Genomic DNA, 13,880 nt, shown 5'->3' with positions numbered 1-13,880 from the left:
CATTCCGGATCTGGTAGCCTTAGCAGAAAAGCACGACCTCTACCTTCCCAAACCCTTAATCTGACAGAATGGGGGAGTTATTGAATGTAAAAGTGGAAACAAATCATGGGAACTCTACTTAACTTTAATTTTAATTCTATGCAAATTAAATTAATTAATCAGTTTTTATCCTGGCTTCTCCCAGGGCCAAGTGCAGGAAAAAAATGTGCAACCTTGGCCCAAGCCATTATCTTCAGCATTGGGTCAAACTCTGAGCAAAAGAAAGCTAATTTCAGTTCTGGATTCAGGATACGCTGCCCAGCATCCTGTTCTGAAGGTACAATACTATATATAGCCTGATTTTAAAAAGGAGCAGTTTTATTTTGCATTGATTTCAGTAAATTGGTATGCCAGTTTCACCTGCAGTTCCCGGGGATACCCTGTCCACATGAACTGCACCATTACAAGAGGCTTATACATCCCAAGATGGGTAAGTTTCTGACTTTTCTGGGTGGGAGTGGGCCACAGAACAAACAGGTGCACAAATGGGGGAATGGAGAAGGTTTACCAGCTCAATCCACATTGGGGCTACAAGAATGGAGGTGTGGGATGTAGGAATTACCAGAATGGGAAGATGATGAGCAGCCTGCAGAGCAGGAACAAAAAGGGGAGGAAATACCCTCTGAGGATACATTGGCATTGCAGGATTTGGCAAGTGATCTAGAAGAGTTTCCAGCAGAGGAGGGGTGCAGCACATCTGCCATTCGTTCTCCTGACCTTGACTCAGAATTTTCTGGGAACATCAGAGGGGGAACTGTGGTTGACAGGGGAGATGATGCAGAGAGTAAAGAGGATGACCTTGACAGAAGGAGAGAGATCCATAAGCAAAGCAATGAGGAGCAAAACATGGCTTAAGACCAAAACAAGAAGATATGTATAAATGTTTCAGACAGACACTCCCTCCCCAATTCACATAAGAAAGGGAAGAGGTAAAGCATGACCAGATATGCAAGATTCTGTTACTATAGTTCATCCTAATAAAACTAATTTTAGACTTCCATGGAATTGTTTCTTGGTCTGATCTATATTGTGGGGTTGAAAAACAATAATTCTTATTATTTCTCTTGTTGTTCAAAGAAATAATGTAGCCCATTTTCTGAAACATATAGAGTCTTGAAAAATGGAGCCAGTGAAGTTAAATGATTTATTTTCCTAGGGGAAAGTGATAGTGAAATAATACCTCTTCTTAAACAAGCACTAGATTCCGCAGACGTAGAAATGATTCAGATGTAATGCAATGTCACAAAGGTCCATTCTAATATAGTCTCTACTAATGACATTCTGGATAGAATCACAATTACAGTTCTCATTCTTTAGTTTTTTTCCTAACCTTTCTAGCCTATACCAAGATTATATATAAGAAAAGACTACAACGAATTCAAACAAATGTACCAACAGAATATCAGTGTAGATAAAACCAAGCAAGTAAAACAAACATATTCCGACTGGAGCTTCTAACAGACAGATGAACAATAATGCATCAATTCTCCCTTTTCCCCATATAAAAGCATGCTTCTGGGTTCTATTAATATTTTGTATACCACCTATTGCTGAAAATAATTCAACATTTGCAGCCTTGCATCGATAGAGAACTACCAGAAGTCCAGGCTGGATTTAGAAGAGGACGCAATATGAGAGATATCATTGCTGATGTCAGATGGATCTTGGCTGAATGTAAAGAATACCAGAAAGATGTTTACCTCTGTTTCATTGATTACACAAAGGCATTTGACTGTGTGGACCATAACAAGTTATGGCCAATATTACGAAGAATGGGAATTCCAGAGCACTTAATTGTACTCAGGCAGAACCTCTACATGGATTGTGGCAGTTGTTAGAACAGAAAACAGTGACACCGAGTGGTTCAAAACTGGAAAAGGTGTGCGGCAAGGTTGTATACTTTCACCCTACTTATTCAATATGTACACTGAACAAATAATTCGAGAAGCAGGAATGTATGAAGAATGGGGTATCAGAATTGGTGGAAGACTCATTAACAACCTGTGATATGCAGATGTTACAACTTTGTTGCTGGAAATGAAGAAGACTTGAAGTACTTGCTGATGAAGATCAAAGATTGTAGTCAGCAATACAGACTACACCTGAATGTGAAGAAGACGAAGATTCTCACAAATGGACCATTAAGGAATGTCACAATAAATGGAGGAGAAACTGAAGTTGTCAATGGTTTCATTCTACTCGGATCAATGATCAATGTCAAGGGAAGGAGTAATTAAGAAATCAAATGACGTATCGCGCTGGGAAAATCTGCCATCAAAGACCTATCTAAAGTTTTCAGAAGTAAAGACAGTTTAAAAACAAAGGTGTGTCTGACTCATGCCATGGTCTTCTTAATTGCCACATATGCCTGTGAAAGTTGGATGTTACAAAAGGAAGACAGAAGAAGAATTGATGCATTCGAATTGTGGAATTGGTGAAGATTATTGAAAATACCATGGACTGCCAGAAGAACAAACAAATCAGTTTTAGAAGAAATACAACCAGAATGTTCCCTAGAGGTGAAGATAACTAGGCTTAGACTCTCATACTTTGGGCACATCATCAGAAAAAACTGATTGCTTGAAAAGGACATCATGTTTGGTAAAGTTGAGGGCCAGTGGAAAAGAGGAAGACCTTCAGTGTGATGGATTGATACAATTACAGCAACAATGGATGCAAACATTGGAACAGTCAGGCATATGGCGCAAGACCAAACAGCATTTTGTTCTGTTATACATAGGATTGCCATGAGTCATAAACGACTTGATGGCAACTAACAACAACATACCACCTATTAAAATAAAGATAATCTTTATGTAGTTGTTTTCAATCTAAGAATAAATCTTTTAGATTTCTTAACAATCTAAAGTTATTTTGATGTTAAAGCAAACCTTCAAAATATTTTATTCCTATCTTCTGATTTTTTAAAAAAGTTACCTACAAAGTGTGTCGTTTTTAAAACCATATAGGTGCTAAAGGCACATTGAACAAGGGTTCTATACATCCACATAAAGCAAAAGCAAGTAAAATTTTTGCATTCTTTAATTTTGCTGTTATATCCTGAATATTATAGATTTTGCTGCCTTCCTAATTTAAAAAAAATCAAATCCTCATAAAATCTTTATATCTAAAAGTAATAATTTTTACATCTCAGCACAAACCACAAAATCCCTCTCATCTAAATTTTGAAAATATTCATTACTTCATTTTAATTTGACTCCACTGGTATTTTCCATATGATTCCTTTTCCTCTTAATGATGTCACTGCACAACAAAGTGATACCATTCTGTGGGTAGGCTTATCTTGAAGTATCACCCACATAGTTAATCTAGCAAGAAGAAAGAGTAATAACCAGTGTGGGAAAATGCTGCTGAAGCAAAAGCTACTGTAGGTATAATAGCAATGAAGAATTAAAACTCAAACAACCATCACATTATTAATGTACTGTTCAAGGGAACAGATCTAATTGGCCAAATATATACTTTAGTTCTATTATTACATCTACAACAACTTTTTTTACTAGCAGTCACCCACAACCATTACCTTTTATGAACCCCAATCCTAATCTAAGCCTAAGGAATTCTTCCTTGACTTTCCTCCTTACCATTTTCATGGGTAGGTCATGTCTCCTGTTTCAGAGGTTCAACATCACTAGAAGGATACATCAGAATTCAGTTATCAGCAGGTAAATTCTCTGTAGTGAAAGCATATTTCCTTCTGTAATTCTTGGCACAGTGCTTCCTTCAACCTTGAACTCAAATACCTTAACTTTTTAATTTTATGTTTTATAAAAAATGTATATTAGGACTGTTTTGTGCTTCAGATGTGATGCAGAAAAGGCAGTTCAGAACATATGGGAGCATGAGTCTGCAATTTATTAAAGTAACTGTGTCTTCTTCTGGTATCTTGCTGCTACTGCAGGAGACCTCTGCCAGATCCATGTGATTCTGGAATCAGCCTTAATATATGTCCATTCAAAATGTCTTTTAACACAAGAAGATTTTAACATTGGAAGGTTGGTTGGTTGGTTTAGAGATTTTAACAGGCAGATAGCAAGATAATTCCTGTGTTCAGAGGATTTTGTTACAAAAGTTTCACAAATAGAATGTTTCAGCTTCTATTCCCTTACATACATTGTCTACAGTTATTCTATTTCTTACCTTCTTAAGCCTTAAATACTATGTCTTAACATATAATTTCTGCACTCCTACAAAGTCCTATCTTATTACTCTATTTGACTTCTTGTACTAACTTACACTATAATTTACAGTATACCTTATTGTTGTTGTTTATTCGTTTAGTCGCTTCCGACTCTTCGTGACTTCATGGACCAGCCCACGCCAGAGCTTCCTGTCGGTCGTCAACATCCCCAGCTCCCCCAGGGACGAGTCCGTCACCTCTAGAATATCATCCATCCATCTTGCCCTTGGTCGGCCCCTCTTCCTTTTGCCTTCCACTCTCCCTAGCATCAGCATCTTCTCCAGGGTGTCCTGTCTTCTCATTATGTGGCCAAAGTATTTCAGTTTTGCCTTTAATATCATTCCCTCAAGTGAGCAGTCTGGCTTTATTTCCTGGAGGATGGACTGGTTTGATCTTCTTGCAGTCCAAGGCACTCTCAGAATTTTCCTCCAACACCACAGTTCAAAAGCATCGATCTTCCTTCGCTCAGCCTTCCTTATGGTCCAGCTCTCGCAGCCATATGTTACTACAGGGAACACCATTGCTTTAACTATGCGGGCCTTTGTTGTCAGTGTGATGTCTCTGCTCTTAACTATTTTATCGAGATTTGTCATTGCTCTTCTCCCAAGGATTAAGCGTCTTCTGATTTCCTGACTGCAGTCAGCATCTGCAGTAATCTTTGCACCTAGGAATACAAAGTCTTTCACTGCTTCTACATTTTCTCCCTCTATTTGCCAGTTATCAATCAAGCTGGTTGCCATAATCTTGGTTTTTTTGAGGTTTAGCTGCAAGCCAGCTTTTGCACTTTCTTCTTTCACCTTCATCATAAGGCTCCTCAGTTCCTCTTCACTTTCAGCCATCAAAGTGGTATCATCTGCATATCTGAGATTGTTAATGTTTCTTCCAGAGATTTTAACTCCAGCCTTGGATTCCTCAAGACCAGCTTGTCGCATGATGTGTTCTGCATACAAGTTGAATAGGTAGGGTGAGAGTATACAGCCCTGCCGTACTCCTTTCCCAATCTTAAACCAGTCCGTTGTTCCGTGGTCTGTTCTTACTGTTGCTACTTGATCGTTATACAGATTCTTCAGGAGGCATACAAGATGACTTGGTATCCCCATACCACTAAGAACTTGCCACAATTTGTTATGGTCCACACAGTCAAAGGCTTTAGAATAGTCAATAAAACAGAAATAGATGTTTTTCTGAAACTCCCTGGCTTTTTCCATTATCCAGCGGATATTGGCAATTTGGTCTCTAGTTCCTCTGCCTTTTCTAAACCCAGCCTGTACATCTGGCAATTCTCGCTCCATGAACTGCTGAAGTCTACCTTGCAGGATCTTGAGCATTACCTTACTGGCATGTGAAATGAGTGCCACTGTTCGATAGTTTGAACATTCTTTAGTGTTTCCCTTTTTTGGTATGGGGATATAAGTTGATTTTTTCCAATCTGATGGCCATTCTTGTGTTTTCCAAATTTGCTGGCATATAGCATGCATTACCTTGACAGCATCATCTTGCAAGATTTTGAACAGTTCAGCTGGGATGCCGTCGTCTCCTGCTGCCTTGTTATTAGCAATGCTTCTTAAGGCCCACTCAACCTCACTCTTCAGGATGTCTGGCTCTAGCTCACTGACCACACCGTCAAAGCTATCCCCGATATTGTTATCCTTCCTATACAGGTCTTCTGTATATTCTTGCCACCTTTTCTTGATCTCTTCTTCTTCTGTTAGGTCCTTGCCATCTTTGTTTTTGATCATACCCATTTTTGCCTGGAATTTACCTCCAATGTTTCTAATTTTCTGGAAGAGGTCTCTTGTCCTTCCTATTCTATTGTCTTCTTCCACTTCCGCGCATTGCTTGTTTAAAAATAATTCCTTATCTCTTCTGGCTAACCTCTGGAATTTTGCATTTAATTGGGCATATCTCCCCCTATCGCTGTTGCCTTTTGCTTTCCTTCTTTCTTGGGCTACTTCTAGTGTCTCAGCAGACAGCCATTTTGCCTTCTTGGTTTTCTCTTTCTTTGGGATGTATTTTGTTGCCGCCTCCTGAACAATGCTGCCAACTTCTGTCCAGAGTTCTTCCGGGACCCTATCTACTAAGTCCAGTCCCTTAAATCTATTCTTCACCTCCACTGCATATTCCTGAGGAATATTCGTGAGCTCATATCTAGTTGATCTGTGGGTCTTCCCTAATCTCTTTAGTCTGATCCTAAATTGTGCAAGAAGAAGTTCATGGTCTGAACTACAGTCAGCTCCAGGCCTAGTTTTTACCGACTGTACAGATGTCCGCCACCTTTGGCTGCAAAGGATGTAATCAATCTGATTTCGGTGTTGTCCATCTGGTGAAGTCCATGTGTAAAGCCGTCTCTTAGGTTGTTGGAAGAGAGTGTTTGTTATGCAGAGTGAATTGTCTTGGCAAAATTCTATCAGCCTATGTCCTGCTTCGTTTTGTTCTCCCAGGCCATACTTACCTGTAATTCGAGGTGTCATTTGACTGCCCACCTTAGCATTCCAGTCTCCTGTGATGAAAATAACATCTCTTTTAGGCGTGTTGTCCAGTAGGTGCTGCAGATCCTCATAGAACTGCTCTACTTCAGCTTCTTCAGCATTTGTGGTTGGGGCGTATATTTGGATCACTGTGATGTTAGATGGCTTGCCCTGAATTCGAATTGAGATCATTCTGTCGTTTTTGGGGTTGTATCCAAGCACTGCTTTAGCCACTTTACTATTAATTATGAAGGCTACTCCATTTCTTCTGTGGTCCTCTTGTCCACAGTAGTAGATCTGGTGGTCATTTGATGTGAAGTGGCCCATTCCAGTCCATTTCAGTTCACTGACGCCCAGAATGTCTATCTTTAATCTTGACATCTCACCAATAACTACATCCAATTTGCCCTGGCTCATAGATCTTACATTCCAGGTTCCAATGGTGTGTTGATCCTTAGAACATCGGATTCGCCGTTCACCACCAGCACCGTCGGCCGCTAACCGTCCTTTCGGCTTTGAGCTAGCTGCGTCATCACGACTGGGGCTAGTTGAGCTCATCCTCTGTTCCTCCCCAGTAGCATTTTGACCATCTTCCGACCTGGGGGTCTCATCTTCCGATGGTATACCGACATATCTCTGGTTGTACTGATCCATTTAGTTTTCACGGCAAGAATACTGGGGTGGGTTGCCATTACCTTCCCCAGGGATCGCATTTAGTCTGACCTCTCTGTCATGACCTTCCCGTCTTGGGTGGCCCTTCACGGTTTAGCTCATGGCATCATTGAGGTGCTCAAGCTCCAGCACCACGACAAGGTAACGATCCTTTGCGGAGATACCTTATACAATATTCTATTTTTTACCCTAGCACGGTTTTCTAATGTTGCTCATGGTTGCACCATTTCACTCCTTGTCAGCCTACCATGGTGAAGGGGCAACTGGGCATTGCAGATAAATTCATGTTCACAACTAATTATTGGACCAAGCCCAATATTTATCATATAGGAAACAATTTTCTGTGGATTAAATTGTGGATAAGCTTAGCTTTACTGAAGTAAGAAACCACTGATCATGTCCCAACTCCACACCCTACAGAACACTCCCTCCTTGGTGCAGACTTTGTTCTCATTTGCTCAGTACAACCTAGAGCAGGGGTTCCTAAACTTTTTGCCATCACACCTCCCTTTAGTGTAATCTTAATGTATACACCTCCCCTAAAAGTCCCAAAAAACAAAATGAACACAAATGAACAATGAATACAATACAAAGAAACTTTGGGAAAGGTGGATTTATTGAAGCAATGTAATTAAAAGATTCTTCACATCTCCTTTGGACTCTGTCTGCATCTCCCCAAGAGAGGCACACCTCACGGTTTGGGAAACCCTGACCTAGAGGTATTTTCGTGAAGAAGCATTCAGGGATGCAAATTCCTAGCTACAGCTTGAAGCTTTTCCAGTCACATGTTGGGCACTTCAGTGAGAGTTAAGCCCTTATACAAATAAAATAAAATGCCAAGGATAACTCCTAAAGGCACCGCACCCCTTAAACCATATCTAACTGTGCTGTTGCATTTCCAGGATTTTAAAATCTGCAACTCTTCTACAGTTTGAACAGAAGGTGACATGTCTACTCCTTGATTAAATTCCTACCATGGTTCTAAAGTGGTAGAATTTTCAAAGCAGAGTTTCAAATGGAGTTGTTTGTGAAATACAATACTTTTTGTAGTAATGCCATATGGCGACGTTAATAATTAAAAAAAACAACTCCTGAATGGCTGTTCTCTTCAGTTCTCTGCCACTGAAATGCCTCTATGGGGATATTCAACTACCACAGTGTATGCTATCTGATGCCACCAATTTTGTATCTAGCAATACCCTTTATTAATAAGATTTATTTAAGGAGTTCAAATAAGAGATTCCACCACTTCAGAAAATAAGTGTGTTGGCTGTAAAAAGTAATTTCTCACATGAAAACTGAATGATGTACATTTTTCTATGGCAAAATATTTTTAACCCAATCTATCAAAGGCAATTGAAACATGTTCCCCTGTGTGACATGTTTTTGTTGTTGTTTTTGTTAACAAAATGGCTTCTTAGAAACAACTGGCAGAGACAAACTTTAGATACAAAGAGAAAATCCAGAATTCCACCTGGTGCTATTGTATCCTGCACAGACTGCAGCCAGACATGAATGGAAACTATAGGCAAGGAAATTGCAGAATCATCCAAGAGTGTGAATTCAGTGTCCTCAGGGATAGGCTGTAAAGTTCAAACAATTGAAGTTTAGGTATAGTTGCCTACATTTCTAGTTTAGCATTAACAAGGAAACTTTGATGAAGAACAGTTCCATCCCCATTGCTTCAGATCAGTGTTTCTTAACCTTGGCCACTTGAAGATGTGTGGACTTCAACTCCCAGAATTCCCCAGCCATCAAGCTTCTGGGAGTTGAAGTCCACACATCTGGGAATTCTGGGAGTTGAAGTCCACAATCTTCAAGTGGCCAAGGTTGAGAAACACTGCTTCAGATGATCTCCAGGCTTCCTTCAAGTACAGCATTGCAACATCTTCATGATGCTGTCATGCATGCTTGCTACCATATCTACTTCTGTCATACTACTTCACACCACAAGAATATTTCCTTTTTTAGAAAAACTTTTTATTAGAGTTTTACAAGATAATACAAACTGAAATCAGAAAAAAAGGATAGAAAAAAAGAAATACAAAGTGCAAAAAGGAAAAGAAAGGAGGAGGAGGAAGAGGAAGAAGAGAAGAAAAATGGAAAAAAGAAATATTTAAATGAGTGACTCCTGATCTTCCTTGCAGCAACCTCAGACAAATTAATAGTTCCTCAACCCCTGTGAGATTACACAATGCAGGAATATTTCCCAAGTGGTATGGATACCTTTAGAAGAAAATTTCCTAAATATTTCATAATCCCAGAAGGACATTGGTTCAAGATTATTTCCTTCTTAATTTGTTATATATCTCTATTATGAATATTATATGATTGTAATGAAGACAATGATGATGTAGCAAAGTTATCTTATTTTAAATCTTCTCCCATACAAATCTTCACCATAATCTTCTTGCCAGTCCATCATTTTTGATATTCAGAAAATATAAACACAGGTATATCTATCTTTTGATTGCTTTACTGAATTTTACTTCAGAGGGAAGTAATAGGTAATGTCACTACAAAAAGGCAAACAACAGCAGCTGAATGAAACAGTTGATAACCTCACCCTCCAGGAAAGTAATCAACCTACAGATCTGGATGCCTGCCTGGCTCTGCAAAGTCATGAGACTTGCCAAGAACCTGGCATACATGACTGATGGATTGATAATATGACTGGTGCAAGCCTAGAGCCTGTAATTGTATGTGGGAAACACCTTGTGAGATGGGACAAAGAGATGCTGCCAAGGTGAATGGTCAGATAAGAGATAGCATAGCCCTCATGTCATGAGTGCCGTTGAGCTGAAGTCATCAGCGCAATGGCACACATGACAATAGCAAGGAAATAGGAGAAGGGGCTCAAGATAAGTAGCCATCAACTCACAACGACTAACGGCCAACAAACAATAACTAAACGGATCACAGAGCACACCCAAGCCATCAGCGCCAATACAACGGAGATCGCCCAGCTGACAGCAATCACCGGATGAATAGAAAACCCGATGATGGGCGATCCCGGAACGCCAGCGGGGCCTCACAACCCCTCACCCACCGGCAGGGCAACGTATTGGACAAAGGGGGGTGACGTGACCGCGAGTGAGGGGGCGCTGACCGGCGCGGGGTATTTAAACCCCGCACCGGCGCGCTCCTGTCACTCTCAGCTTTTTTCTTCCGACGCTGTAACTGCGCTGTGAATAAACCAGAGCCTGATCCATCGAACCAGTGTCTGTGCATTATTCAGAGGCAGGCAGCGCATGACACCTCAGCTAGATAGTGTGTGGGGCAAGAGGCTCAGAAGAGATCCGCCCTAGTTTCTTGGGCAGTAAAGGAGACAGCAGGAGAATTGTACTTTCAGACTTGCAAGATTGATATTGGCCTTGCTGGGTAAACCAGATAGAAGTCACAACCAGATGAGCTATTTCTACTTTATTGTAAGGGTACATTAACAGAATCTTGCAAATCTGAAAGTACAAAATTGAAAAGCAGTGCTAGATTAATTCCCTATTATGCTTGCTTCATCTTGCTGCCTGAATTTTATTCAGAGATCCCATTAACATCAAGCAAGAGTATAGTGATACATGTAATGTCAAGGTCATATTTTCAAGACAGTCTAGGAAAGATTTAACATTCTGTTGTGACAGAAAAGATAACACTGTGCATACTAATTACCAACAAGCAAAATCAGTTCCACATTGTGTGCTAAGCCATTCAGTCATTCTATTAAATTTATAACTCACATTCTCAGGCTACCAGTGACCTGATTAAAAAACCCATAATAATTTACCATAAAATCAAGAAACATAAGAATGAAACCATGCAATAAAAATCAAGAGGAGCATTAGAGAATAATGTTTGGCTTCAAACTGCTGACTTGGAAAAAAAAAAACCAAGAAGCTCAATGCTTTCCACATAGCCAACAGAAGTAGAAGAGAAGGGAAAATTGAAACAACACTTCTGAAGTTCACCCAATTTCTTTTTTGTCTGGGCTATTAATAGGGAGCTGCAAAGCCCTCAAGCCAGCATTCCACTTTCAGGACCTGAAACTCAGGAGCTTGGAAGAGTGAGACAAAAGATTCTTTCAGTGGGGGAAGCAAACAAACAAACATGCAAAAAAAAAAAAAAGCTTCATTGCAGTTTCAGTTTCACTACAGCTGAGCATGAAATAGAACAGTTCAGCTGTCCAGCACAGATGATGTTCTGGGAACATGGATGTCTGGAGCAACTTTCAAGGTAGTGCACAACCCTTCTGTGGAAATGCCCACAGAACTGTGTAAGTTGATTCCCTGTCTCTACCTGCTGAAAAGTCGGCTGGCTAGCTTGGAAGGCAGAGTAAGTGCATCCTCATTTGGAAAAGGTTGAGTATTTATTTATTTATCTATCTATCTATCTATCTATCTATCAAATTTAGTCACTGCCCATCTCATTCAGAGAACAACTCTGGGTGGTTTACATAAAACAGGAAAAAATATTAGTTAAAATACAATAAAACAATAAAAGCATCTTCTTGACGAATAATTTATTCCAAGAGGTGGATGGTAAAAGGTATTATATATTATAATATAATTATCATTTAAAACTACCCTGGGTTGGGTGCAAATCACCTGAAAATATCAGATAGAAATAATATAAATCTATAATATTACACTATTCTAAGCATATAGAAAAAAACACAATATTGCATTCTGTATCCTTTATTACTCATTCAGAAGTCCTGCTAAAATGAGAACTCCAGAAGGCACAAGTCTCTCTACAGGTAAGCTTCCACAAATCTTTGCCCAAGTGCTTTTGCAAAGATTTCTCAGTAAACATAACTTCTTAGGGTGAGATGATGGGAGAGAGACCTTACATCTGCAGACTTCCTGATGCCTTGGGCTAAGTTCCAGTTTTGGATCTCAGTTCAAGATAGGTCCATAAGCAAAGACTACAACTGCTTTAAGTCTTTTATAATAGAATAAAGTAAAAGTTGAGAGCCAGTTTGGTGTAGTGGTGAAGGCACCAGGCTAGAAACTGGGAGGCTGTGAGTTCTAATCCTGCCTTAGGTGCGAAGCCAGCTGGGTGACCTTTGGCCAGTCACTCTCTCTCAGCCCTAGGAAGCAGGCAAGAGCAAGCCATTTCTGAAATCTTGCCAAGAAAACTGCAGGGACTAATCAAGGTAGTCGCCAGGAGTCAAAAAAGTTATATTGGCTTGTTTGTTATGTTCCAACTTGGCTTCTATTTATTATGAGAATATTTAGAATGACATAATAAATACAGATTCTCCTGAACAGGCTGATATTGAGTTGGAGAATACTACCTTTATGTAACAACAGTCATAGTAGTCTCATCCTCTTCATGATTGATTAATTATGTTCCTTCTAGTTGGTGTCGACTCTTAGCGACCACATAGATACATTTTCTCCATGATAATTTATCTTTCACATCTTCCAATGGTACATCCATCTCCACTGAAACTCTTCCTTCTAGTGTATTCTAATCTAGGAAAACCTCCAGAAAACTGTCTCTGGGTTAACAAACCTGGAGTAGATCTGTCGAACTGTGCCTACTAACCCACTTCCAATCATCACTTCTATTATGGCTGGCAGAGAGTTTTGAATGTGTGCCCTTTAACCCCTAACATTTCCCTTTATCTAATCTCACAAGCAGCATGACCAAGTAACAGGAAGGGGGCATCAAGGAGACATAAACATTCCTTTATCTGTTTTATTTTCAGTATGCTGTTAGCTGGATAACAAACAGCAATCAGGGAACAGCAGATGTGGATCATCCATGTTCAGCTGGTGAATTAAATTTAGCCTCCTTTATTGATTTTTTTAATGACTTCATCCTAATCAGTGCTGAGGATGGTAGAAATGCATGACACCTAGGACTGAACCTTGAAGTTCACCGTCAAGGTTCTTCCCAAACCAGCTTCCAGTATGCTATTCAATTTAACTATTTAGAAAGAGTTTAGTGTTATGGTTAGTGCTGTTTTGTTTTCATCACCCACCCTGACCAAATCTGCAGCAGCAATGCAGGAGCACAAACAAGGCATTTATTCATTATTGCAATAGCCAATGCCCTTATATCACAGCCCTGCTCAAGAGACGCACTTATTTAAAATACTGACCACATAGTCTCCTCAGCATTCTTCATTCCCTGCTGCATCGGCAATATATGAATTTACTAAGCTGCAAATGAGAAAAGAAGCAAATCTAATTAACGCTTGTTCTAATAAAGAAAACAGAAAACCAACATGACATGCATAACCAACTATGTATGCTTTGCAAATGACTAGGAAGAAGAGCTTTGTACCTGCGTGAGCACAGCACTTCCTCTGCTATGCATTAAAGAAACCCAGCAATGTTCAGGGTTCCACCTGAGTCAAAAGTTGGTTGGATACAGAAATGAGCAAACAATTGTTTTCCTGCTTTTGAAAATGTAAAATCCAGCCTTCAAGACAAACCCATCAAGACATACAGGCAGGTGAAAAAGAGAAAGATTCAAAACTAAGAAATTAGTATTGA

This window comes from Candoia aspera, chromosome 1 (genome assembly GCF_035149785.1).
Source record: "Candoia aspera isolate rCanAsp1 chromosome 1, rCanAsp1.hap2, whole genome shotgun sequence".
Taxonomy (NCBI): Eukaryota; Metazoa; Chordata; class Lepidosauria; order Squamata; family Boidae; genus Candoia; species Candoia aspera.
Note: the sequence above shows the minus strand (reverse complement) of the source record.